Source organism: Ovis canadensis, chromosome 3 (assembly GCF_042477335.2).
Source record: "Ovis canadensis isolate MfBH-ARS-UI-01 breed Bighorn chromosome 3, ARS-UI_OviCan_v2, whole genome shotgun sequence".
Taxonomy (NCBI): domain Eukaryota; kingdom Metazoa; phylum Chordata; class Mammalia; order Artiodactyla; family Bovidae; genus Ovis; species Ovis canadensis.
The window spans coordinates 74,883,042-74,910,478 of NC_091247.1; the positions used below are offsets into that span (position 1 = coordinate 74,883,042).

General features: G+C 36.5%; 1 long non-coding RNA gene across 1 annotated transcript; it reads left to right on the forward strand.

The window, feature by feature from the left end:
- Window positions 1-20,398: 20,398 nt before the first annotated feature.
- Window positions 20,399-27,188, forward strand: LOC138436956 (uncharacterized). The gene is made up of 3 exons (XR_011255686.1): window positions 20,399-20,581; window positions 24,616-24,743; window positions 25,178-27,188. It is a non-coding gene; the product is annotated as an uncharacterized lncRNA (long non-coding RNA).
- The last annotated feature ends 249 nt before the right edge of the window (window positions 27,189-27,437 follow it).

Below are 27,437 nucleotides of genomic sequence, written 5' to 3' on the forward strand. Positions count from 1 at the left end.
GTATTCAATTCTTGTTTATTTTCTATTGCCATTTAATCTTTTACATAATTTTCTGAAACTTCCATGTGTTAATTTCTTCATGGTAAGGGCCTGTGTTCTATGCGGCATAATATTCACAATTCTTATGCTATGGCATTTTGAGCACTTTGTGAATCCTTACTCATTTCATCTGTCAAAACTCTAAAAAACAGTCCTTTGCTTGTCTTTAATTAATTCTTTCAAGAGTCAAGTGAGTCCCCCTAGTTTTATTATTAAATTTGCTGATTATCAAATCTCTGTTCTTTATTAAAATAGATTTTATCTCAATGCAGTTCTCAATAAAAATGTAAAGTATCACCAACTTCCATAGGTAGGTAACTTCTGCAAATTCACAATTCTTAAATTTAATTTTTTGTCATTCATTCACTTTTTTATCCATTACTTTTAAAACAAAGAACTATAGCAATAAATCAGCCCTTTTATTCCTTGCCAGATGATTTATAGAAAATTATATTTAAGATAAACATTTATATTTCATATAAGTGAAATTTAAAATATGAATAAAATATAAAATGTACTTAAGATGGTGAAGTGTAATATAAATTTAAAAAGTGAATCTTGAAGAAATAAAAACTACAGAAGGAAAACAAAATTTTAAAATTTTGAACTCAACTATAATAAACACCAGTTGTAAAAACAAAATTCCTTTCCCTTAATTGGAGACAAGTAAGGTCATGTGGCCTAATTTTAACCCATGAGATGCTGAAAGATATTTGCAAAAGTTTGGTCATCTGTACTGTTAAGGAATAGCTTTCAGGGAGCATGTGAAGTTATACTTATAGATACAAAGAAGACAGTATGTATGCCTTCCTAGTCCTCATGGTTACTTTAAAACCACTTAGATGAAAAAGTTTTACACTGAAATAATTTCTGTGGTTAGCAGAAGGGAGTAATAACTAAAGCCTGGACTCTTGATGATATTATTGAATTTCTCAGCTCGAAGAACTGCCCTGTTTGGGCTTTATTATTTGAGTCAATTAATTAGATTGCTATCTAAGTTAGATCTTTCTTTCTTGCAGCTAAAAATACACCCAATGTTATTATTTTGTAATTCAGAAAATATGATAAAATACATATTGTGTGTGTGTGGTTTTTTATTTTGAGGTTTCACTTTTTGAAGTGGAAACACTTAAGCAGCAGTAAAAATTGTTGACATAGGAATATATTTTAGAGAAATATAGAATATTTTTTAAAGACTGGAAAGAAACTGTGGTTTGAGTATTATAGGGAGGAAGCCAGACTGAAAAAGATCAGGGAGAAAGCTATCTCAGAGGAAGTGGGTAGATAATATCAGATTCATTTTAATATGAAGATGAGTTTCAGATTAATTACCTAAAGTGCAAACTTGATAATTGTGTTTCCATGGTTTATAAAATTTCCTATGTGTCCAAAGCCAAAAGAAGAAAAATTACTAGTTACTAAATGGATGCAGTATTATTTCAATATTGCTATTTACCTTAGTAGAACATACATAGTTTAGCAGAGTTTAAATCATCAATAATTATTTGGTTCTTACTTTTACCTTAATTTTTTCTGTGAGTGTTATGTGGTTCTAAATGTTGTATAATTTCAAGGAGCACACATACCAGCTCTTAACAAGTTTGACAACAAGGAAAGCCTTTCCATTAACCATCCTGTAAAAAGTATTTGGGAGGTAAACAGATATTTATATATATACATATATATATATATAACTGGCCTATTTAATCAACATTTAAAATATTCAGAATTTTCAAAAATGAAAGCATTCTCATACCAAGGTCTGCTAGGATTTGGAGAAAAGAATCTGGGATATATCCTTCCTACTTTAATTCATGTCTATTGTATCTAATCCACAGTAGCTAATATATTTTCAGTTTGATATAACTGCATATCTCATGTGATATCCATAATCATACTCAACTCTGATCTTTTCTGTAGTGGCATTTTCCTTTGTCTCACTTTTCTTAGTACTTCCTGCAATGATAAAGTTTGAAAAGAATTTTAAGGGGCCATTCCTATTGGTTTGTATTTGTTTGAGGCCATAGGGTTTTGTTTTGTTTTTTTTTCAAAAAAGAAAGATCAAAGGAATGGCTCTCTAAGTTAGTAAAACTTAGGCATATAATTGCAAAATATATATCTAATATGCATTTTCCAGGAATAGCATGACACAGACAGACCATCTTGTTTGTCAGAATAATGTCAAGACATTTCCATTTCTGTTTCTTTCCACGGTTTTCCCTCACTTGGTGGAGTCTAGCCTGTGGGAGCATGGCAAACTGTTTCTACTACCAGTTTCACCTGTCATCTGTCACCTCTCTCTGTATGTGCTTGAACAAAATTAATGCAAGAGAGAAAATGGTACAGTTTAGGCCACCTTATCCTAATCTTCCCAGTATATATCACTGCGGGTAAAAGACAACCTGCAGGCTTTTATATACTGGATTTTTAAGATAAATGTTATTTGATGAATTTTCATAAATATTCAATTTATAAAAAAAATACTTTCCCCCTTCAAAAATAAATGGAAGGGTAATGACAACAATCCACCACCAAATATAAAATGGGGTCAAAGCTGACAGCTTAATATATAACAAAGCAGAGTTTATGTTTTCTGGGTCAGGAAAACAGAGTGCAGACAGTCTTCATCTACAGTTTAAAAATACTTCACAGCAAATGTGCCTTCAAATATGGGCCAGTTGTTCTTGAATCATCAGAGTTGTTCTGTAGTCATTTTCCTAAAGGAAGGGAAAAGAGCTGGTTTGTTGAAAGGAGATTCAATTAATTAGGGAGATGTAGAGCATGTATAAATGGTGAAATCTTACAGCTTGTGATTAGGATTTTTGTGTCATTACTTTGTACCTCTGTTTATTTCACTGTTGCAGGCTCTGCAGCTGTGAGACAAAATGCCTGAGAGGACCTGGGAAAGATTCATCAGGGAATAGGCACTGGGCTGAAATTAAGTCATGTGAACTCAGTTCCTTCTGCTCCCACACTGTTCTTCACCTCTATGACTCCCAAGTGCTTAGTGTCCAAATAAGATGAACAACCTTGAGATGCAGAGGAAGTTTATAGAAGTTCTTTGAGATCTATGATAGAAGACATCAAAACAAGTCAGGATTATAGCTCTGATGTAGAGTTGGTAGGATGTTATGTAAGTAAAAAGAAGTTATGAGCCTCAAAGTAATTCAATATTTACCCAAAATTTATGACATAATTGCAAAATTATTGCTGCTAGAGACCCAGGACTACTAGGTAGAGATTAGCTTCCTCTTTTCCAGGTTACTCCCCAACTGGAATCTGAAATAAAGGAGAAAAACTAAGAAAAAACTAAGAAACAGCATCAAAGTTCATGTACGGTCACATTAAACAATGGTGATTACACTCAAATACAGCTCTCTTAATGAGCCATGTGTACTTCTAAACCCTTTTGCTTTACTGTCTTATTTGTTTTTCATTTCATACCCATGATGTAGGTTTTAATTGCATACTTCCTTAAAAATGGGGAAACTGAGGTATAGCAAAGTTAAATAATTTACCCATGACTGCACTGCTAGCAAGTGGCAGAGCCAACATTTGAATGCCTCTGACCTTTTCCCTTTCCTCAAGATGCCAAACTTCCTCAGATGATGCCAGTTCCACACACATGCTCAAGTTCTCAGGCCACAGACGGATGAACAGACAGAACACAAAACCCTGCTTACAGGCTGTCGCTCAGAGAGCAAACCAAAGAGGTCTCCAAAGGGAATAATGGAAACATCTCCTACAGAACATGACAACCAACACAAGCCTGAATAAAGCTGTGAAGCATGAGCAAAATGAAGAAAAACGGCATGAAATTATGTACATATGTGACCAGAGAGGAAATAAGGAGAGGAATAGGGAGGAAGAAGTAGAGAGGGGTTATCTGTTAGGATTAGTTTCAGCTGCAATTAAAATAAATTCCAAGTTTAAACAAGATTTTTAAGAACTGTTGCTCTCATGTTAAGAGAGTCCACAGATAGATGTTCCATGTTTTTTCATGGCTGTCAGTGGTATGGAATCTACCTGCTAGTGCAGGAGACAAGAGTTTAATCCCTGGGTAGGGAAGATCCCCTGAAGAAGGTAATGTATTCTTCCCACTCCAGTATTCTTGCCGGGGAAATCCCATGGACAGAGGAGCCTGACAGGCTACAGTCCATGGGGTTGCAAAGAGTTAGACATGACTTAGTTACTAAAAGAACAGCAGGTAATCAGAGATCCTGGTTTCAACATGTAGTTATAACTGCAAAATGACCATTCACATTTCAGCCTTATATCCATGTTTTAGGAGTCAAGAGAAGGGAAAGAGTAAAGGGTGCATATTCTGCCTTTTAAAAGATGCTTCGCTTAAAAAAAAAAAAAGTCTCATCACATTTGGGTGGCCAGAACTGACAGCTTATGGTGAATGGTGTCAGATTCATGATCTCCAAAGAAGATTTAGCTTAGGAACCAGGGACCAGGCTTGATCACTCAAGAGCTTTTGTGTAGCCGAGTTTTATTAAAGTGAAAAAGGGACAGAGGAAGCTCTGACATAGACATTAGAAGGGGGATGGAGAATCACCCCTGTACTAGTTTTAGCAAGCTGCTTTATGTCTGTTAGAAAGTTATTAATCAGATAAGAGAGACACCTCAAGGCTGAAGGAATTTCACCAGGCCCTTCTCCCACAGTATGCATTTTTGAGATAGGATGGCACAAGGTGTGTCATCCCCCAGCCATAAAACAATTGATATGAATACTAGTTCACTGAGCTAATATCAGCCAACAGTTAGTCTTAGGTGGAACCATTTTGAAGAAGGGCAAATTCCAAAGCAGATACACAGTTTCATTAACATAGTGTAAGAAAAACATTTCCATAAGAAAAACCACATTGGTTAGCTCAAGGTTTGAGAAAAGTTAAGTTCACGTGGAACCAGGTGTTGTGGCAACACAGAAGTTTAAGAGAAAGAAACCCTGACACTTGCAGTTTGCTTCCTCCTGCCACTTTAAGGGAGAGAGAAAAAAATGCATGACACTTGCAGTCTATTTCCTCTATTTGGAGACCCCTGGCCTTCCTGCCTTTTACCCTCTCAACATAACCTCATAGCCAGACCTAGCTCCGAAGGAGGCTAAAAAAGTAACTGTCAACCCAGCAGCCATGTGCCTAAAAATTAGGCTTTTATTAATTAGGGAGACTATCAGGAGACAGCTGGTAGTTTCTATATGGAAATAAGGAAAGGGGCGGGGGGAAGTACAGTAAATATAATATAGGAAAAGGACACAATTTGGAATAGCACACACCCAGGGTATGCCAAATATTGCTCCACGAGTACTTCATGCTATGGAACAAGTTAGTAAAAATATTAATTTACTAAAATGAAATACTTCAGAATGAAATTTTAGGAGATATCACAGAGGTAGAGAAAATCAAGCATTATTAGCATATATGAAGAGTTTCAGATAATCGAAAAATGCTGAGGAAAATAACCAAGAATTAAGCATATTGGAGAGAATACAACAGATATGAAAGAGCGAGGAAAAGTCCTACATGAAGACAGCTTGTGTCTCTGGAAAAGAAAATCCACTGATTAGAATTAAACAGTGTTTACATTAAAATTAAACACTGAAAGAGCAGAAGATATTAAGAAGAGGTGGCAAGAATACACAGAAGAACTGTACAAAAAAGATCTTCACGACCCAGATAATCACGATGGTGTGATCACTCATCTAGAGCCAGACATCTGGAATGCAGAGTCAAGTGGACCTTAGAAAGCATCACTACGAACAAAGCTAGTAGAGGAGATGGAATTCCAGTTGAGCTCTTTCAAACCCTAAAAGATGATGCTGTGAAAGTGCTGCACTCAACATGCCAGCAAATTTGGAAAACTCAGCAATGGCCGCAGGACTGGAAAAGTTCAGTTTTCATTCCAATCCCAAAGAAGGGCAATGCCAAAGAATGTTCAAACTACCGCACAATTGCACTCATCTCACACATTAAATAATGCTCAAAATTCTCCAAACGATGCTTCAACAGTACTTGACCCATGAACTTCCAGATGTTCAAGCTGGATTTAGAAAAGGCAGAGGAACGAGAGATCGAATTGCCTACATCCTCTGGATCATCGAAAAAGCGAGAGAATTCCAGAAAAACATCTACTTTTGCCTTATTGACTATGCCAAAGCCTTTGATTGTCTGGATCACAACAAACTGTGGAAAATTCTTCAGGAGAAGAAAATACCAGACAACCTGACCTGCCTCCTGAGAAGTCTGTATGTGGGTCAAGAAGAAACAGTTAGAACTGGTCATGGAACAACAGATTGGTTCCAAATTGGGAAGGGTGTAGTATGTTAAGACTGTATATTGTCACCCTGCTTATTTAACTTATATGTAGAGTGCATCATGTGAAATGCCAGGCTGGTTGAACCACAAACTGGAATTAAGATTGCTGGAAGAAATATCAATAACCTTAGATATGCAGATGACACCACCCTTATGGCAGAAAGCAAAAAAGAACTAAAGAGCCTCTTGATAAAGGTGAAAGAGGAGAGTGAAAAAGTTGGCTTAATAATGACCATTCAGAAAACTAAAATCATGGCATCCAGTCCCATCACTTCATGGTAAATAGATGGGGAAACAATGGAAACAATGAGAGACTTTATTTGGGGGGGCTTTAAAATCACTGCAGATGGTGACCACAGCCATTAAATTAAAAGACTCTTACTACTTGGAAGAAAAGTTATGACCAACCTAGAGAGCATATTAAAAAGCAGAGACATTACTTTGCTGACAAAGGTCTGTCTAGTCAAAGCGATGGTTTTTCCAGTAGTCATGTATGGATGTGAGAGTTGGACCATGAAGAAAGCTGAGTGCTGAAGAACTGATGTTTTGAGCTGTGGTCTTGGGAGAAGACTCATGAGAGTCCCTTGGACTGCAAGGAGATCCAACCCATCCATCCTAAAGGAAGTCAGTCCTGCGTATTCATTGGAAGGACTAATGCTGAAGCTGAAACTCCAATACTTTGGCCACCTTATAGGAAGAACTGACTTATTGGAAAAGACCCTGATACTGGGAAAGATTCAAGGCAGGAGGAAAAGAGGGTGACGGAAGATGAGAAGGTTGGATGCGATCACTTAAGCCATGGGCATGAGTTTGAGTAGGCTCTGGGAGTTGGTGATGGACAGGTAAGTCTGGTGTGCTGCAGTCCATGGGGTCGCAAAGAGTTGGACACGACTGAGCAACTGAACTGAACTACATTAAAATATCATATAAGGTTTCCCTAAAATGAAAAAAAAGTTGAGAATTTAATATTGAAAAGATGTCATCTAATACAGGAAAAAATGTTTATATATAAAATGATTGGCACTAATGTACATCCTTATGAATGAATCTTTCAGTCCTGTAGGTAGAGGCATTGAAAGAAGGAAACAAAAAATGGAGGGATTAAGTTGGATTCTGATGAACCCACCGCAGCATTCAGTGACAGAACATAATGAGAAGCATCTATTTAACTGTTGGAAAATGAAGTGTGATCCAAAAAAAGCGTGTACTTAGCAGAGAAATTATTGTTGTTTAGTTACTGTGTCTGACTCTGCAACCCCATGGACTATAGCCCACCAGGCTTCTCTGTCCATGGAATTTCCAAGGCAGGAATACTGGAGTGGGTTGCCATTTCCTTCTCCAGGTGATTTTCTTGACCAAGGGATCGAACCCACATCTCGCCTTGACAGGCGGACTCTTTACCACGGAGCCACCAGGGAAGCCCATAGAGATATAATTCAAATACTAAGTCAATGGAGAAACACCTTTAAGCATAAAAGAAACCAGGGAATGTAGCACCAATGTTCTTTTCTCAAAACAAATCAAGAAAAGGATGTATAACCCATTAAAAGATGAAAATTTAACAATTAGAATGCTAGTAGCATTGAATCTATTTAAAGATGAAAACTAAAGAACCAGAGCTATGGTTATAGAATGGAGCTTAAATATTAAACTTCAGATAATATGAAGTCAATAATATAACTCATAAAACTTAGGAGGCAAGACAGAAGTACTAATTATATCATCAAAGCAAGGGTTATATTGAGACCTCTAAATTTGACACATATGTCAAAAAGAGACTTCATATTTGTATTGACTTTTCATAATCCTTTCAATCTTTATGGTCATTTCAAACATGGTAAAGGAACGTTTATCCCATGTTAAGCAATTTGTTGGGTTTCAGTTTAATTTCCCATTATTTTCTTAAAGTCTAATAATTTTAGTCAGAAATAGCATTCTGGTTGCCCTAAATAGATATCTGTATCTATAGATATAGATCTCTCTCAATAGATAGGTAGGTAGGTAGGTTGTTATAGATACATATTTTTATTTGCAAGGACAGTTGTCTAGAAAGTTGATTATTTGTTAATTTTTTTATGGGTGGTGGGATTTTGAGTAGTATTTTCTTCTTGAAACATTAAACATTGATCAAATTATTATTTGTATGAATCACTTAAGGAAAAAATCATCATTTTTTGAAAGAAATTGGATGATTGGTAAAGGCCTCCCTGATGAGAATGATTAAGAAAATATCTGAAAGAAGTGAGAAGGCAAGAGCAGAGATGCCCAGGGAGGGGTATACTGTACATACTTGAGGGATTTCTAGAAAGCTTGTGGTACAGCTCAACAAGGAAAAGAACAGTTGAAACAGATTTTGTGGTGTTTTGCAAATTCGTATAAAGCCATGAGCTTTTACTCCGAGTGATACGGGAATCAACTGAGATTTATTTTTAAAAGGGTTGGCCAAAAAGTTCATTCAGGCTTTTCTTAAGCTGTTATGAACTTTTTGGCCAACCCAATATATATAGGAATTGTATGCTCTGACTTATATTTTGAAAGGTTTCCTAAAAGGTTTTCTTTGTAGAGGATATACTTAGAATGATGAGAATGGTAGGAATGAGGCAAGATAAGAGGTTAATGAATAATCCAGGTGAAAGATATTGCAGCTTGAACCATAAGAATAGAGGTGGAAGCAAAGATAAATGGTTAGATTCTGGATAAATTCTTTTCCATTCAATGCACAGGGTATTTATTAAATAAAAGTAACAATTAATGAAAGCATACTTTGTGCCAGAAACTACATTTAGATCTTTATCTGTATTATCTCATCCACAATTAACGGATGAGAAAATCAAGGTTTATATGAAGTTAAATGTCTTTTTTTTTTTTTTTTTGGTGAGATTCAAATCTATCCTGCTTTTAAAAAAAAAAAAGAGTAAAATTGCTTTACAATGTTGTGTTAGATTCTGCTGTACAACAAAGTGAATCAGCTATAAGTATACATATATTTCTACCTCTTAAGCCTCCCTCCCCCAGCTATCTCACCCCTCCAGGTCATCACAGAACTTGGAGCTGAGGCCTCTGTGCTTAACAGCAGCATCCTACTTACTGTTTTATACATTGTAGTGTGTATATGTTAGTGCTACTCAATTCAGCACCCCCTCCCCTTACCACCCTGTGTCCATATGTCTGGACATATTCCTGTTGTTGCTGTTCAGTCGCTAAGTAATATCCAAGTCATTGCAACACCATGGACTGCAGCATGCCAGGCTTCCCTGTCCTTACCTATCTCTTGGATTTTGCTCAAACTCATGTCACGTCAGTGATGCCATCCAACCATTTCATCCTCCATAGCCTCCTTCTTCTCTTGCCCTCAATCTTTCCCAGAATCAGGGTCTTTCCCAATGAGTCAGGTCTTTCCATCAGGTGGTCAAAGTATTAGAGCTTCAGCATCAGTCCTTCTGGTTAACATTCAGGGTTGATTTCCTTTAGGATTGACTGGTTTAATCTCTTTGATGTCCAAGGAATTCTCAAGGAAGATCTAATATGCCAATGGATTGGGTCTTAAATGTGAGAGAAAATAAAATAACAGCAAGAATTTTGGCTGAAGCAACTGGAAGAATGCTACTGCTGTTTCCTGAGATAGGGAACCCAGAAGAGGGAACAATATAAATTGTTGAGCATTATAAACTGTTTTAGAATGTGTAAGCTTGAAATTTCTCTTGGGTATTTAAGTGGGGAGGTTGAATAGTAAATTAGACTTCAGTTCAGTTCAGTTCAGTTGCTTAGTTGTGTCCGACTCTTTGCGACTCCATGAATTGCAGCACGCCAGGCCTCCTTGTCCATCACCAACTCCCGGAGATCATTCAAACTCATGTCCATTGAGTCGGTGATGCCATCCAGCCATCTCATCCTCTGTTGTTCCCTTATCTTCCTGCCCCCAATCCCTCCCAGTATCAGGGTCTTTTCCAATGAGTCAACTCTTCCCATGAGGTGGCCAAAGTATTGGAGTTTCAGCTTTAGCATCATTCCTTCCAAAGAAATCCCAGACTGATCTCCTTTAAAATGGACTGGTTGGATCTCCTTGCAGTCCAAGGGACTCTCGAGAGTCTTCTCCAACACCACAGTTCAAAAGTATCAATTCTTCAGTACTCAGTTTTCTTTATATTCCAACTCTCACATCCATACATGATCACTGGAAAAACCATAGCCTTGACTAGACGGACCTTTGTTGGCAAAGTAATGTCTCTGCTTTTCAATATGCAATCTAGATTGGTCATAACTTTCCTTCCAAGGAGTAAGCGTCTTTTAATTTCATGGCTGTAGTCACTATCTGCAGTGATTTAAACAATAAAGTCTGACACTGTTTCCACTGTTTCCCCATCTATTTCCCATGAAGTGATGGGACCAGATGCTATGATCTTCATTTTCTGAATGTTGAGCTTTAAGCCAACTTTTTCACTCTTCACTTTCACTTTTATCAAGAGGCTTTTTAGTTCCTCTTCTCTTTCTACCATAAGGGTGGTGTCATCTGCATATCTGAGGTTATTGATATTTCTCCCGGCAATCTTGATTCCAGCTTGTCCAGCGTTTCTCATGATGTACTCTGCATAGAAGTTAAATAAGCAGGGTGACAAGATACAGATAGCCATTCTGACAGGTATGAGGTGATAACTTGTCTTCATTTTGATTTGCTTTCTCCAGTAGTTATGTTGAGTATCTTTTCATGTGTTTGTTAGCCTTCTTCAGAAAAATTTCCATTTGTTTTCTGCTCATTTTTTTTCTTTGGGTAATTTTTTTTCATTGTGTTGTAGGAGCTATTAATATATATATTGGATGGATAAAGTCCAAGAAATGTGCAACCTGTCAGGACTGAATCAAGAAGAAACAGACAATTTGAACACATAGATCAGTAATATTGAAATTGAATTTATAATTTAAAAAACTCCTAGCATGAAGTCCAGGACCAGACAGCTTCACAGGAATATTCTACCAAAAACATAACAAAGAATTAATATTTATCCTTTTTAAACTATTTCCCCAAATGAAGAAAGAACTCTTGTTGCTTAGTTTAAAAGAGTACTTTATATATTCTGGATACTAAACTCCCTACTCGGTGTGAAGTAATATCCATTGTGGTTTTGACTTGTATTCCTTTAATCACCAATGATACTGAACATTTTTACATGGGTTTGTTGGCCATTTATATACCTGCTTCGGAGAAGTATTTATTCAAGCACTATACTCATTTTAAAATTTTGTTGTTGTTCTGTTGCTTAGTTAAAAGAGTACTTTATTCTGGATAATAATTCCTTATCAGATATATGATTTGCAAGGATTTTTTTTCCTATTTTGTATGTTGTCTTTTCTCTTTTTGCATAAACTCTTTTGCACAAAACCTTTTAATTTTGATTAAGTCTGCTTTATCTTTTTTTTTTTTTTTCCCCTTTGTGGCTCATGCTTTAGGTGTCAATCTCAGAAGCCACTGTCAACCCCTATGTCTTCTATGGGTTTTATGGCTTTAGCTCTTCTGTTCAGGTTCTTATCCATTTTGAGCTAATTTTTGTACATGGTGTAAGGCATGGGTTCAACTTGTATTATCTTTTTAAAAAACATATTCCTCTGCTCTTATGCTGAGGCTGGAGTCAATTTTTACTCTTCTGTGTGGGCTCTTGGAAAGGATTTGGTGTTCTATCTTCATCAGTTCAGTCGCTCCGTCATGTCCAACTCTTTCCAACCCCATGAATCCCAGCACGGCAGGCCTCCCTGTCCATCACCAACTCCCAGAGTTCACTCAAACTCATGTGCATCGAGTCGGTGATGCCATCCAGCCATCTCATCCTCTGTCGTCCCCTTCTCCTCCTGTCCCCAAATCCTCCCAGCATCAGGGTCTTTTCCAGTGAGTCAACTCTTCACGTGAGGTGGTCAAAGTACTGGAGTTTCAGCTTCAGCATCAGTCCTTCCAATGAACACCCGAGACTGATCTCCTTTAGGATGAACTGGTTGGATCTCCTTGCAGTCCAAGGGACTTGAAAGAGTCTTCTCCAACACCACAGTTCAAAAGCATCAATTCTTCAGTACTCAATTTTCTTTATATTCCAACTCTCACATCCATACATGACCACTGGAAAAACCATAGCCTTGACTAGACAGACCTTTGTTGGCAAAGTAATGTCTCTGCTTTTAAATATGCTGTCTAGGTTGGTCATAACTTTCCTTCCAAGGAGTAAGCATCTTTTAATTTCATGGCTGCAGTCACCATCTGCAGTGATTTTGGAGCCCCCCAAAATAAAGTCTGACACTTCATAGACTTTGATTAACCCACTTGTTTTCAGCTTCACCTTTGTTCCTATTGCCAGAAATCCTTGAAATAAATATTTTCTGAATATTTGGGGCCTTTAGCACAGTTTATGCTGCCTCTTACTTTTTCTCACTGCTGGCCGGGGTCTTGGCTATTTCCATCTGTTAAGTCAATCCATTTTTCTTTCTATTCTGCCATTGCCAAAAAGATTTTTACTACTGTCTCCTTTACTGTTATTTCTGTTCTTTGGTTTTATGCCTTAATGCTTTTCACCGTCCTTGTACTGAACTTTTCAGAAAGGGAAGATATAATGAGTTATTGAATTTTCTTTGAATATGCCATCTTTTACCTTAGTATTCCTCATTGGTTACTACTATAATGTGTTGTTTTTTTTTTTCACTATTAGTGGATGGAATTTTTCTTCAGTGTGTGAAGAGAATTGAAGAAATAAAATTTGTTCTTTTTTTTCCTGCATTTCGGAAGAATTTTAATAAATTGGTAAATTTTCGGTGATGTGAAATGAAAAAAGCAGAATATCAAATGCAGAACATATGAACAGCATTAATATATGGAGCATGACACTCTAAGGATGGCTTTCTATCCTTTTATTTATGTGCTTACTTCTCATGTTTTATTGAAGTTTAGTTGGTTTATTATGTTAGCTTTGAATGTACAGCTAGTGATCTGACAATCAAATACCTTAAAAAATGATCAGAACATGTCCAGTAACCAGCTGTCACCATACAAAATTGCTGTTGCAGCATTATCAACTATACTCATGTTGTATATGATGTGCTAAGTCGCTTCAGTCATGTTCAACTTTTGAGGCTCTGTGGACTGTAGCCCACCAGGCTCCACTGTCCATGGGATTCTTCAGTCAACACTACTGGAACGGGTTGCATTGCCCTCCTCCAGAGGATCTTCCCGACCCAGGAATCAAACCTACATCTCTTATGTCTCCTGCTAGTGAGTTTTTTACCACTAGTGCCACCTATTTCTTTTAGAACTAAGTGTATATCTTAATCCTCTTTCCTATTTTTACCTATCTCTTTACCCTCTTATTTCTAGCAAAAATTAGTTTTCTGCATATATGAATATGTTTTTGTTTTCTTTTATTTGTTTTGTTTCTTAAATTCTACATAAAATGAGATCATATGGTATTGTCTTTCTCTGTCTGACTTAGTCCACTGAGCATAATACCTGCTAAGTCTATCCATTTTATAGCAAGTGGCAAAACTTCATTCTTTTTATGCCTGAGTGATATTCCATTACCATTTCTTCTTCATACACTCATCTATCAGTGAACATTTAGGTCATTTCCATATTTTGGATATTGTAAATAATGCTGCATTGTACATAAAGGTGCATGTATCTATTTGATATGGAATTTTTGTTTTCTTCTGGTGATTACCCATAAGTTGAACTATTGGATCAGAGAGGGGGATGAAAAAGGATGAGATGATTGAATGCCATCACTGACTTGATGGACATGAGTTTGAGTAAACTCTGGGAGTTGGTGATGGACAGCGAGCCTGGCATGCTGCAGTCCATGGGGTCACAAAGAGACGGACACGACTGAGTGACTGAACTGAACTGATGGTAGTTAAAAATCTCCATACTGTTTTCCATAGTGGATGCACCAATTTGCATTCCCACCAACACTGCACCTGGGTACCATTTTTCCAATGTCCTTGCTAACAGTTTTTTATATTTTTGATGCTAGCCCATTCCGAGATGATATCTGATTATAATTTTGATTTGCATTTCTCCAGTAATTAATGATGTTGAATGTATTTTCATGTGACTGCTACCAGTCTGTATGTTTTGTTTGGGAAAATGTCTGTTCAGGTCCTTTGCCCTTATTGAATCAATTGTTGGCTTTTGATATTTAGTTCCATGATTTAACCACTTATTACATATATCATTTGCAAATGTTTTCTCCCTATCAGTAGGTTCCCTTTTTGTTTATTTATAAGTTTCCTTCACTCTACATGAGCTTTTTAGTTTGATATAGTCCCATATATTTATTTTTGTTTTTGTTTTCTTTGTCAGAGGAGACTGATTGAAAAAATAATTACAAGGTTGATGTCAAAGAGCATAACACCTATATTTTTTCCAGGAATTTATGGTTTCAAATCTTCTATTTAAGCATTTAATCCATTTGAGGTTGTTTTTTTTTTTCCTGTACATGATATGAAAAAGAGGTCCAAATTCATTTCTTTGAATGCATCTGTCCAAGTTTCTAAGCATCATTTATTATAGATGCTGTCTTTTCCAAATTCTTGTTTAATTTGTTGAAAATTAATTGACCATGTAAGAGTTGGTTTATTTCTGAGCTAACTATTATCTTCCTTTGACCTATGTGTCTGTTTTGTGCCAGTACTATACTGTTTTGATTAGTGTAGCTTTATATTATAGTGTGAAGTCTAGGAGTCCAGCTTTGTTTTCTTTCTCAGAATTGCTTTGACTATTTGGAGTCTTTTATGGTTACATACAAATTTTAGGATTATGTATGGAAAATTTTCATTGTTGTTTTGATAGAGATTGCATTGAATCTGTAGATTGCATTGGGTACTATGGATATTGTAACAATATTTGTTCCTCCCATTCATGAGCACAGTAAATCTTTCCATGTGTTTGTATCATCTTCAGTTTATTTCATCAGTGTGTTACAGTTTTCAGAGTACAAGTCTTTTACCTTCTTGGTTAGTTTTTATTCCTAGGTATATTGATACAATTTTCTACATTTGTTTTTCTCATAGGTTGTTATTAGTGTATAGAAATACTATATAATTCTGTATATTGATTTTCTATCCTACAAAATTACTAAGACCATTTATTCTCATAGTTTTTTTTTTTTTTGGGGGGGGATGAAGTCTACAGGATTTCTAAGTATTGGATCATGCCATCTTCAAACAGTAGTAGTTTCACTTATTCCTTTCCCTTTTGGATTTATTTCATTTCATTTTCTTGCATAATTACTCTAGCTAGGAAGACCAATACTAAGTTAAATAAAAGTAGCAAGAGTGGGCATCCTTATCTTGTTCTTCATCTTAGAAGAAATGCATTCATACCATTGATTATGATGTTGATTGTGGGTTTATCGTATATAGCCTTTATATATTGAGGTATATTCCCCATACCCACTTTATTGAGAATTTTTTTTATTATGAATGGCTGTTGAATTCTGTCAGAATATTTTTCTGCATCTACTGAGATTAGCACATGATTTTTATTCTTCAGTTTCTTGACGTAGTGTATCACATTGCTTAATTTGCTGATATTGAAGCATTCTCATATGCTTGGAGTTAGTATCACTTCATCATGACATATGCTCCTTTTAATGTATTGTTAACTCTGGTTTTCTAAAATTTTGTTGAGGATTTTTACATGTATGTTCATCAGAGAATACTGGTCTGTAGTCTTTTATCATTTCACTGTCTGGTTTTGTTATCAGGGTGTTGCTGACCATGAAGAATGAGTTTGGAAATGTTCCTTCCTCTTTGGTTTTTGGGAATCCTTTAAGAAGGATAGGTATGAAGTCTTTGAAGTGTTTAGTGGAGCACATCTGTGAAGATATGCAGTTGTACACTTTTGTGTTGAGAAACATGTTGTGTTAGTCGCTGTAGTGTCTGACTCTGCAACCCCATGCACTGTAGCCTGCCAGGCTTCTCTGTCCATGGAATTCTGTAGGCAAGAATACTCAAGTGGATTGCCATTCCTTTCTCCAGTTGAGAGCCATAAATAATTATTTATTGTTTCACTACTAGTAACTAACTGGTCTATTCAGGTTTTTTATTTCTTCATGATTCAGTCTTGTCTTCAGATTGCGTATTTTGAGGAATTTGTCCATTTTTTTCTAGGTAACTCAAATTTTGCTGTATAATTTTTTGGAGTTGTCTCTCAAATTATTGATATCTATGGTATTGGTAGTAACCTCCTCTTTCAGTTCTGATTTTATTTGGGCTCTCTCACACATGCTAACATGTGCTCTCTCCCTCTCTCCCTTCCACTTTCATGTTTTATGTTTCTTGAAGAATCTTGCTAAAGGTTTATTGTTTATTATTTCAACAACTACTCTTAGTTTCTTGATTTTTTTCCATTTTTAAGTCTTCATTTATTTTCACTCTGATCTTTAATATTTTCTTTCTTTTACTAATTTTGGATTTGTTGTTGTTGTCATTCCAGTTCCATAGGTGTAATGTTAGATTGTTCATTTGAGATTTTTGTTTCCTGAGTTAGGCCTGTATTGTTATAAATTTCCATCTTAGAAATGCGTTTGTTGTGTCCCATTATTTTGAAATATTGTATTTCTATTTCCATTTGTCCATAGTATTTTAAAATGTTATCTGATGTGCTCAGTGACTCATTGGCTATTCAGTAGTATTTTGTTTAGATGCCATGTGTTTGTGCTGTTTCTTGTAGTTGATTTCTAGTCACATACCATGGTCAGAAAAGATACTTGATATAATCTCAATCTTACTAAGTTTTTTTGAGTTTGTTTTGTGGCCCAGCATGTGATTTATTCTGGAGAATGTTCTATGAGCATTTGAAAAGAATGTCTGTCTATTCTGCTGTTTCTGTATGAAATGTTCTGTAGAGATCTATTAAATTCAGGTCATTAAATGTGCCATATGAAGCTAGTGTTTCATATTCATTTTCTGTCTGGATGATTTGTCATCAAACTAACTGGAGTATTAAAGTTTCATATTGTTATTTCATTACTGTCAACTTCTCCCTTTGTCTGTTGATAGTTATGTATTTAGGTTCTCCAATGTTGGGGGTGTATATATCTATATGTGTGTGTGTGTGTATACACACATATATATATGCATATTTACAAGTGTTATATCTTTTTCTTGGATTGATAACTTTATCATCATGGAATGTCCTTCTTTGGGCTTCCCAAATGGCACATTGGTAAAATATCCTCCTGCCAATGCAGGAGATGTGGGTTCAATCCCTAGGTTGGAAAAATCACCTGGAGAAGGGAATGGCAACCCACTCCAGTATTCTTGCCTGGAGAATTCCATGGACAGAGAAGCCTGGAAGGCTACAGTCCACGGGGTTGCAAAGAGCTGGACATGACTGAGCACAAAGCACAAAGTACTTCTTTGTCTTTTGTTATAATCTTTGTAAATTTGCTTTATCTGGTATAAATATTACTACCACAGGTTTCTTTTTGTTTCTGTTTGCATGGAATATTTATTTATTTATTTTCATCCCTTCATTTATAGACTGCATGTGTCTTTAGACATAAAGTGAATCTTTTGAGGCAACATACAGATGAGTTGTTTTTTAATCTGTTTTTGCACCCTGTGTCTTTTGATTGTGGCCTTAATCCATTTATATTTTCATTAATGACCAAAAGGCATGTACCCTTTGCAATTTTGTTGTTTTTTGCTCTTTTTTGTTTTTTTTTCTTTATTCTTTCCTACTTCTCTTAATATCTTCATAGTTTAATTACTTTTTCAGTATTATATTTGTTTAATTTTCTATTTATCAACTATCCATTTTTTCATTTATGGTTACCATGAAATTCTTATATAGTATTCTTATATGTGTCTATTTTAGGCTGACTGTCACTTAATTTGAGCACATTCTAAAAGCACTACATTTGAATCTTCCCCAAATACACCCTATTATGTGTCTGACATCATTTTTCTACCTTTCTTTATTTTGTATATATCCCTTAACTGATTTTGTTGTTGTTGTTCAGTTGCTAAGTCATGTCTAACTCTTTTGGGACCCCATGAAGCCCATGAGGTTCCTCTGTCCAGGGAAGCCCTGATTTATGTAGATATATATTATTTTACTAGTTTTGTCTTTTAATCTTCATACTAGACATATAGATGCTTGATCCAATTGCTGCTTTTACCATGTTATCCCTTTTGCTGTGAGACTTTTTTCTTTCTCAGTTTTCATATTTCTGGTTATGGTATTTTCTTTTTATTACAAGAAGTTCCTATAGCATTTTTTGTTTGGTCACTTTAATGGTGACAAACTTCTTCAGCTTTTGCTTCTCTGGGAAACTGTCTTTCAATTCTGATTGATAAATTTGCAGGATAATGCATTCTTTGCCAGAAGTTGTTTCCTCCCACCCCACCTTCTGTTCTTTAAGTATATTGTTCTACTCCCTTCTGATCTCTAAAATCTCTGCTGAAAATTCAGTTGATAATCTTGTGGGGGCTCTTCTGTGTGTAACGAGTTGTTTTCTTTTGCTGCTTTGAAGATTCTCTCTTTAATTTTAATTTCTGAACACTTATATGTCTTGGTGTAGGTCTCCTTGAGTTATCTTGTTTGATACACTCTGTACTTTCTGGACTTTCAGGTCTGTTTCCTTTGCCTGGTTAATAAGTTTTCGGTCATTATTTCTTAAAATAGGCTTTCTCATCCTTTCTCTCTCTCTGTCTTCTGGAACTTCCTATAGTGAGTATACTTGACATTTTGCCAGGGGTCACATAAACTGTCCTCATGTTTGTTGTTGTTTCTTTCTTTTCCCTTTACTGTTTTTGGGTGATTTCCACTAGCTTGCCTTCCAGATAGGTGATCCTTTCTTCTACATCATATAATCCTTTGCTGGTTCCCTCTATTGTTTTTGTTTTTAAATATTATTTTATTCTTGAGCCTTAATTGATTCTTTTCACATATATTGTTTTTGTTTTTAAATATTATTTTATTCTTGAGCCTTAATTGATTCTTTTCACATATATTTTTTCTGTCTCTTTGCTTAGCTTCTCACTATGTTCTTCCAGTCTTCTGAGTTCACTGAGTATCTTTATGACCATTAATTTGAACCTTTTCCCTGGGTGGTTCCTTAGCTCTGTTTTCATTTAGTTCTTCTTCTGAGTTTCTGTCTTGTTCTTTCACTTGGAACATATTCCCTTGTCTCCTCACGTTGCCCAACTCTTCGCTTTGTTTCTATCTGTTAGGTATATCAGGTTTGTCTCCCAGTCTTGAGGGAGTGACTGTGTAGAACATATCCCAGGAATATCCCTCATGGTGGCTGTGTATGTCCTTCTGTTTGAAATGACCATGAATGCTATGGGCATGCTAGTGTTCTGGGTTTGTTCTCAGTGCAGCTGGTTAAAAGGCCTATGCAAGGCCAGACTGCAGGGTAGGTGTTGCTTTGGAGAGATGTCTCTGCTGACTGAGGATGTCTGTTGGGTCTGGCAAGGCAGGGGGCCGCTTTGGAGAAACTCTGGTGCCAGTTGTAGGAGTCTGCTGGGATTGGCAGGGTGTAGTGGTGCTTTGGATGGGATTTGGTGCCAGCTAAGTGTGCCTGCTGGTTTGGGGAAAGAGGGGAAGCAGCTTTGGAGAATCACTTGCTGTATTGCATCCATGGGTAAACTTGGGACTGTGTGAATGGTTCTATGAAGTTAGAGGGGGAGAGTCAGAAATGGCTTTTGCCAGTGCTGAACGAACTAGGGAGAGGGTAAATCATAAACAAAAAACAAACCAAAACGATCAAACCATAAAACAAACAACAAAACCTGTCATTTGCCTCTCTGTACCCAGAGAAATTCTAAGAGACCCCTGTTCCTTGGGCACACACTCTAAGTCAGTGAATTTCTTCCTTAAGTTTACTCACTCTGAGTCCCAGTGTAGAGGCAGCAGCCATATGCCCCAGCTTTCCAGGCTGTGTCTCTGCACTGGGACTGAGTGAGTAAATTTAAAGGGCACAAGTCCTTTAAGGGCAAAGTCTCATTTTCCTACAAACCTCTGGCTAGCCTGCATTTAAGTCACACTGACTTTCAAAGCCAGATGTTACGAGGTTTAATCTCCTCAGTGCAGCTCCTCTGGGCTGGGAGCCTGATATGGGGTTTGCAGCTATTGGTCCTTACAGGGAGCCTTTGAAGCTGTGATATCCTTCCCACGTGTAGGTTACCATGCCAGGGTTATGGGTCCTCTCCAGATGGCATCTCTACCCGTCTTGTATTGCAAGGTAGCTTTTTCATTTTCTTTCTTTAGTTGTGGTAAATCTTTTCTGCTGGTCTTCAGGTCATTCTCAGAGACAGTTTCTCTATGTGTAGTGCCTATTTTGGTGTGTATCTGGGAAGAGTTAAGCCCAGGATTTTCCTACTCTGACATCTTGTCCCAACACCTAAATATCCTTCTTCATTTAAAGTTTCAAAGGTAAAGTTTCATATTACGTATCCCTGTGGAATCAGTATTTTTTTTAACTTTTTCCTTTTATATTGGAATATAGTTAATTAACAGAGTTGTATTAGTTTCAGGTATACAGCAAAGTGATTCAGTAATGCATATACATGCATATATTTTTCAAATTCTTTCCCCAGTGTCCCCTGGGCTGTACACTAGGCCCTTGTTTGTTATCTCTTTTAAATACAGCAGTTTGTGCATAGCAGTATTTTTGAAATCAACTGGAAACAAAGAAAGTGTCAAGAATACCCAGAGCCTCAGTGCAAAGTTACAAGTTTCTTTTCCTGCTGAAAACCCTCATGGACTTTTTGTTCTTATTAATTGGGCAGTGTATTGAACTTTGTTTACATGAAAAAGACCCTTCTAATAGATATAACACAGAACTTGCTATCATCATCAAGGAAAAATCTCAACACAGTGGTGAAATCTTATTTGATGTCAGGTGAGTTTGCTCTACTACTGATCTTTTTGAAAGAGGGCAAGAGTATTTACATTAGTTTGGAAGCCCCGCTAAAACCTAGAAATGATTTTCAAAGACAATATGACTATACAGATTGTTACACTAAAGTATTATTAATACTGGAATCTTCCATCAAAATAAAATTGACAAAAATTTTCATGTTTATGGACATATACACAAATATACAGATATATGTGATTTTCCTGAAAGATATGAAATATATATAGAAAGACTATTTGGTAAAATGAACAACTATGACAGAAAGACATTGTCTTTAGATGATTTTTTTCAGTCTTATTTTCTTTTTTACATTCTTCTAAATGTTCTTTAACAAGCATACAAATGTGAGCATGTTTGAATTGTTGAAGTGAAGTGAAAGTGAAAGTGAAGTCACTCAGCTGTGTGTCCGATTCTTTGTGAACCCATGGACTGTAGCCCACCTGGCTCCTCTGTCCATGGAATTTTCCAGGCAAGAGTAGTGGAGTGGGTTGCCATTTCCTTCTCCAGGAGATTTTTCTGACCCAGATATAGAACCCTGGTCTCCTGCATTGCAGGCAGACGCTTTACCATCTGAGCCACAGTGGGGGTTTATAACTAAAATACAAATGTGAACCTGTTTGTGTATATATGTCAAATCAAAGCTTCAAGAATATTTCTCATAGTTTGCTGTGTAAGAAAATGTATTACTGACTATTAAATTCAAGGTAATTTTTAGCCTGATGAAACACAGAAATTGTTTCTGTGTAATATTTCAACTAAATAATTCAACTAAGATTTTTGATTTTTCACTAATTGAAATGTATTGCAATAATTCAACTAAAATTTATTGAGTATATATTATGTATAAGGCACTGTGCTATGAACAGTGGCAAATACAAAGGGAAATAAAATATTATTCTTGTCTTCAAGAATATATATTCATCACTTAATTTAGTATATAGAATAATATGTTATATACTAATATATAGATGGCTCAGTTGGTAAAGAATCCACCTGCAATGTGGGAGGCCTGGGATCGATCTCTGGGTTGGGAAGATCCCCTGGAGAAGAGAAAGGCTATCCACTTCAGTATTCTGGCCTGGAGAATTCCATGGATTGTATAGTCCACGGGGTTGCGAAAAGTTGAACTCGACTGAGCAACTTTCACTTACATAGTATATGTTCTTTTATATATATATATATATATATATATATATATATATATATATACACATATATATATACATACATATATATACACAAATACACATATACATATATATATATATATATATATATACACACAAATGCGGTAATGAAAGAGAGGTTCTGTGAACTATGGCACTGTTTTTGAAAATTGCCAGTGCATGAGAATCACCTAGGGAAATTATTAAAGATGAAGATTTCTTATCCCTTCCCTAGTAGTCCTATGATTAGAAATTTATATTTTAGTAACTCCCTCAAGATAATGCTTCAAAGGACACCAAAATAAATGATAATGAAATGAGTACTGATATTAGATATACATATTTAGCATGTCTCTTTGTTTCTGTCTGTTACCAGGATATATTAGGGCAAAATTTTAAACCTTAAATCTTCAAATTTCATATACATAAATTAAGATAATCATTATTACATTATAGGGATATTATAGGTAATATAAATATTCCCAAGTGATCCAGATCAGTCTAAAGTACACACAGTAGGTATTTCCAGATATATAATGTGGAAGTCTTAAACCATTGCCCAGTGGTAGACTGAGAAACGAAATTCTGAATCAAATGAAGCAGAAGTAATCAGAGAAGCTTTATGCACAAAGAGAAATTGGATTGGGTCTTGAATGTTGAAAAAAACTTTGATAAACTAAGATAAGGAAGAAATATTTTCTAGTCAATAAAAACATGGTGGTGAGAAAAAATACCAGGTGTGGTTTGAGAGCTGTGGATGTGGCAGAGCAGAGAAAGCTTGGGTTGCCGTGGAAGACAAATGTGAAAATAGGTCTTCTGGGCAGATTATAAAGCGTCTTGACAATCCACATAGTGATCTTTAAATTACTCTTAAATAGTGGTAAGTTTAACTCCATTTGAACAAGGAAGTGATTAGGGCACATAGGGTTTTGACACAGTGATTTGCTGCTCACATATGTTGTATTAAAGGGATGAGAGGACAGAGGTAGGGAGAACAGTCCACAGGCTACAGTAGTAAGTCAAATCATCAGTTACAAGTGTCTGAACTCAGGTAATGAAGAGGAAATGGAAAAATGAAGTGACATATGTGGGATATATCTGAAAAGGGTAGATAGAACCTAGCGATAGAAGTGATCTGAAAGTTGAGGAATAAGCAGTTTAAAGTTGATCAAGAAATTTTGAGGTTGAGTGAATAAAAGATTATGATTTCATTTTAAAACCACAGAGCAGAGTAAGAGAAAGAATCTGAGAAAAGATATGAAGATCTATTAAGTAGAAGTGTTAGGAGAATAATCCAGTGGCAAAGTCCAACAGGAATGTAGCAGTGAGGTTCCAGATGAAGAACTGGAGGTAAAAAGAATCAAAGGTCATTTTCATGAAAGCGAGAAGGTGAAGATACAGAAGTGGATGTAATTTTTCTAAATATTATTATATTAATGCCAATGTTAATCAAGCCGTGTGCCAGGCATTTTCTAAGTACTTGTTATACTTTGTATCATTTATGTTCACAACAACCATGAGAGGAAGGCATTCTTATTATCACCAGTTTATAAAGCATGGGACAGATTAAGAGTCAGTGCTTGCCAGAGGTCATATGGCAGAGTTGGCGTTTAAACCCAGGCAAATTGCAAGAGTGAACATCGACATTTTAGGAATCAGTGAACTAAAAAGGACTAGAATGGGTGAATTTAACTCAGATGACCATTATAGCTACTACTATGGGCAAGAATCCCTTAGAATAAATGGAGTAGCCATCACAGTCAATAAAAGAGTCCAAAATGCAGTACTTGGATGCAATCTCAAAAACGACAGAATGATCTCTGTTCATTTCCAAGGCAAACCATGCAATATCACGGTAACCCAAGTCTATGCCCCACCCAATAATGCTGAAGAAGCTGAAGTTGAACGGTTCTATATACATACAAGACCTTCTAGAACTAACACACACAAAAGACGCCCTCTTCATTTATAGGGCACTGGAACAAAAGTAGGAAGTCAAGAACTACCAGGAGTAACAGAAAAATTTGGCCATGGAGTACAAAACGAAGCAGGGCAAAGGCTAACAGAGATTTCCCTAGAGAATGCACTGGTCATAGCATATACCCTCTTCCAACAACACAAGAGAAGACTCTACACATGGCCATCACCAGATGGTCAATACCAAAATTAGATTGATTATTTTCTTTGCAGCCAAAGATGCAGAAGCTCTATATAGTCAGCAAAAACAAGACTGGAAGCTGACTGTGGCTCAGATCATGAACTTCTTATTGCCAAATTCAGACTGAAAGAAAGTAGAGAAAAACCACTGGATCATTCAGGTATGAACTAAATCAAATCCCTTACGATTATACAGTGGAAATCACTAATAGATTCAGGGATTAGATCTGACAGGATGCTGAAGAACTATGGACAGATGTTCATGACATTGTCCAGGAAGCAGGGATCAAGACCATCCCTGAGAAAAAAAAATGCAAGAAGGCAAAATGGTTGTCTGACGAGGCCTTACAAATAGCTGGGAATGAGTCAATGCAGGAGGAGAAGGGGACGACAGAGGATGAGATGGTTGGATGGGATCACTGAAGCAATGGACATGAGTTTGAGTAGGCTCCAGGAGTTGGTGACGGACAGGGAAGCCTGGAGTGCTGCAGTCCATGGGGTTGCAAAGAGTCAGACACGACTGAGCGACTGAACTGAACTGAAACTTGCTCCAAATTATGCGTTCTTAACCTTGACCTTTTGCTGTTCTCAACAGAAAATACAGTGTGAAAAGAGAGAAGTCCAAAGCCAGAACCCTTAGAAACACCCCTGTTCAAGTCTGAGTGGCAAACACACATACCTCAGCGTCAGACTGAAAACAGCACAAGACAACGAAGTGATCTTGTTACAAAGAGAAGAAGGGGAAGGGAAAAGAAACAGCTGTCTAGAAATGAAATACAGTACACAAAGGACAGAGAAGATGGTCTTAATTTTTTTTTTTTCCTCTTGCAACTGAGGAGAAAAGTCTCTGGTAATTAGAAAAGAAGATTTTTTGCTCAAATGGTTTTAAGCTAGGTGCTATCTTTAATTTAGCCCCCTGCCCCCAGTTTTTAACCTAGCCATATTGAATGTCCTTTATAGCACTTAAGGAAAACATGCTAGGATATGGAAGGGCAGCAAAACTAATCCAAGAGAAATCTACACTCTGACTGGATGTCCTGGATGTTGCCATCTATTTGGCTCTCTTCCCACCAGAGAAGAGTCTCTCCATGGCTTCCTATCACTCTCTACCTCTCTGTATTTTCAGCATTTGTTCTGTGTCCCTTTCAACTTCTGCATCACATACACCTCCCCAGTGTCTCTTTAATGCCTTCACCTAGTTCACAGGTGAAGTTTGTATTAAGTTTGCTGCAAAAGAAACTTAACAAAAAGGAAGACTATTTGAAAACCTCATGAAACTAACTTTCAAAATGATCCATGTTCTATGTATGTAGAAATCATCATTATCCTCAGTTTTACTTCTTTGCCAAGTGTCTTTTTAGGTAATAGTTCTTATTTGAACTGATTCCACATGTCCATTCAGACTCATGTGTGCTATAAATTTAACTCCTTCTCAGAAATATTTGAATCTAACATGTTGAACCCCTCCATTCTGCCCTTATAAACTCTAACCAACTTCTGGCCCTGGAGCAGTTTGTGTGTCTAAGCACAAAGTACATGAGAAACTGATGTAGATGGCTCATCAGAACCATCTAAGATCAGTCTTGCTAAAGGTGCTATATTAATCTTGGCACTTCAGTTTTCATGGTGGTTTTGGGGTTCTTGAAGTTTCCCTATTCAAACCAGATGGTAGCTAAGGGTTCCTAACTCCTTGTAGATATAAGTGAACTAATCTGCCTATGCAGCTGACAATGGGCTACAGTTATTCCCATGGTAGATTAGAGATCCCTAGTGCTAATTTCCTTTGGTTACATCCATTTCTAGCTTCCACTTCCATTTTCATCCTTCTTGGTTCCGGTCTCCACCAAAATTTAAAACTCGACCCTTTACCAGATTTAACTGAAAACTCAACTCACATCTACACTTTATGAGAAGAATAATTTTGTTGAAGGAGTTGGAGTCGTGTAAAGAATTTTTAATTGGTCCTGCATATTGTTCTTCCTCCTTTGTTACATATCTCCTTATCTCGGTTTAGTTTTATTTATTCCTTCACCTTTTTTTTCCCCTTGGGTAGAACTGGATTCACTACTTTCTCTAAAACCTTTGGCCATTATTGATGCTTTTAGCATCTGAATTTTTTCCTAAGAACATGCTACTGCTGGTATTTCAAGTAATTACAATATTCTTCCTAAGAGGCACTTATGTAAACAAAATTTTCTCCATTTTGTTACACTATGAGACCTGTTTCTATGCTTTTACAATTCACACACATGACCTCCTTGTGTTCTCTAAGTTTCCTTTCAAATGGGCTCCTCTTGATTTGTCTCTTTGCCTGAACAGTAAGTTGTTCTAGATCTTTGCCAGGTTAGTCTGTTGACTGACAGCATTACTGTCATGCCTGTGCTATTTGGAAATTTGCGTGTCCTCCAGCCTTCATTTTGTCACTAACTCCTGAGCATCCCTCTCTCAAATGGTTCACTCCTTTCCTTGAGTCCAAGTTATGACACCCAGTATTTGCCTCACCTTGTGGAAGTTCACCTTTCCTAATTTCATTCATCTTACTTCATTCAACTTCCTCATTCCAAGTTCTGACACCATGAAAATGCTCAATAAATATTTATAATCAATGATGAATGCACATAGCTCTCTTGCTTCAGGAATCCCATGCGTGGTCTGGTTACTGCAGAGTGGGCCTCTCCTAGGCTATTCTGCTGTACCAAGAAGATATCTGGGGTTATGTTTTAATGCTTTAGTCCAGAAGACATATATTACAACTAGGCTTTGATGACATACAATGTAATTTTGAAGCAAAATCCAAAGGAAATGAAAACTAGTTTAAACCTAGGTGTAGCTTGTTTGTTATTTTTTTAAAACCC